A 1,770-nucleotide genomic window follows, 5' to 3' on the forward strand; every position below is an offset into this window, starting at 1 on the left:
TGGTTCAACAACAACGGCAAGGTTAAGGTAACACGTACTGTTCGTGTGCATTTTAGTATCTCTACATATGCTGATTATGTTGATTGTGATGTGGTACCTATGCAAGCATGTTCCTTATTACTTGGTAGACCATGGCAATTTGATAAAAATTCTGTACACCATGGTAGAAACAATCAGTAAACTCTTGTTCATAAGGATAAAAATATTACTTTGCTTCCTATGACTCCTGATTCCATTTTGAAAGATGATATTAATAGAGCTAATAAAGCAAAACAGGAGAAAAATAAAAGTGAAAATCAGATTGTGGCAAAATAATTTGAGCAACAAATGCAGCCTAATAATAAACCATCTAGTGTTGCTACTGAAATTAAATTGAAAAGTGCATGTTTACTGGCCACCAAATCTGATATTGATGATTTAGATTTTAGCGAATCTATTTGCTATGCTTTTGTGTGCAAAGAGGCATTATTTTCATTCGAGGACGTGCCTTCCACTTTTCCTCCTGCTGTCACTAACATTTTGCAGGAGTTCGCTGACGTCTTTCCACAAGACGTGCCACCGGGATTACCATCTATTCGAGGGATTGAGCATCAAATTGACTTAATTCCCGGTGCATCATTACCCAACCGTGCACCATACCGTACCAATCCAGAGGAGACGAAGGAGATTATGCGTCAAGTACAAGAACTGCTCGACAAAGGTTATATACGTGAATCCCTTAGTCCTTGTGCTATTCCTATCATTTTAGTGCCAAAAAAGGATGATATGTCGCGTATGTGCATTGATTGTAGAGGCATTAATAATATTACTATTCGTTATCGTCATCCTATTCCTAGGCTAGATGATATGTTTGATGAATTGAGTGACTCTACAATATTCTCCAAAGTTGATTTGCGTAGTGGATACCATCAAATTCGTATGAAATTGGGAGATGAATGCAAAACAACTTTTAAAACTAAGTATGGATTATATGAGTGGTTAGTCATGCCTTTTGGGTTAACTAATGCACCTAGTACTTTATGAGGTTAATGAACGAAGTTTTACGTGCTTTCATTGGACGATTTGTGGTAGTTTACTTTGATGACATATTGATTTATAGCAAATCTTTGGAGGAACATTTGGAACATTTACGTGCTGTTTTTATTGCTCTACGTGATGCACGTTTGTTTGGTAACCTTGGAAAGTGCACCTTTTGCACCGACCGAGTATCTTTTCTTGGCTATGTTGTTACTCCACATGGAATTGAAGTTGATAAAGCCAAGATTGAAGCTATTGAGAGTTGGCCGCAGCCCAAAAAGGTCACACAAGTGAGGAGTTTCCTTGGCCTCGCTAGTTTCTATGGGCGTTTTGTGAGAGATTTCAGCACCATTGATGCACCTCTCAACGAGCTTACAAAGAAGGTTGTGCCTTTTGTTTGGGGTACCGCACAGGAAGAATCCTTCACGGTATTGAAAGATAAGTTGACACATGCTCCTTTACTCCAACTTCCTGATTTTAATAAGACTTTTGAGCTTGAACGTGATGCTAGTGGAATTGGATTAGCAGATGTGTTATTACAAGATGGCAAACCTGTTGCATACTTTTCTGAAAAATTGAGTGGGTGACTATTCTACCTATGATAAAGAATTATATGCTCTTGTTCGGACCTTAGAAACATGGCAACATTATTTATGGCCAAAGGAATTTGTTATACATTCTGATCATGAATCTTTGAAACACATTAAAAGTCAAGCAAAACTGAACCCTAGACATGCTAAATGGGTTGAATTC

This window comes from Triticum urartu, chromosome 2, assembly GCF_003073215.2.
Source record: "Triticum urartu cultivar G1812 chromosome 2, Tu2.1, whole genome shotgun sequence".
Taxonomy (NCBI): domain Eukaryota; kingdom Viridiplantae; phylum Streptophyta; class Magnoliopsida; order Poales; family Poaceae; genus Triticum; species Triticum urartu.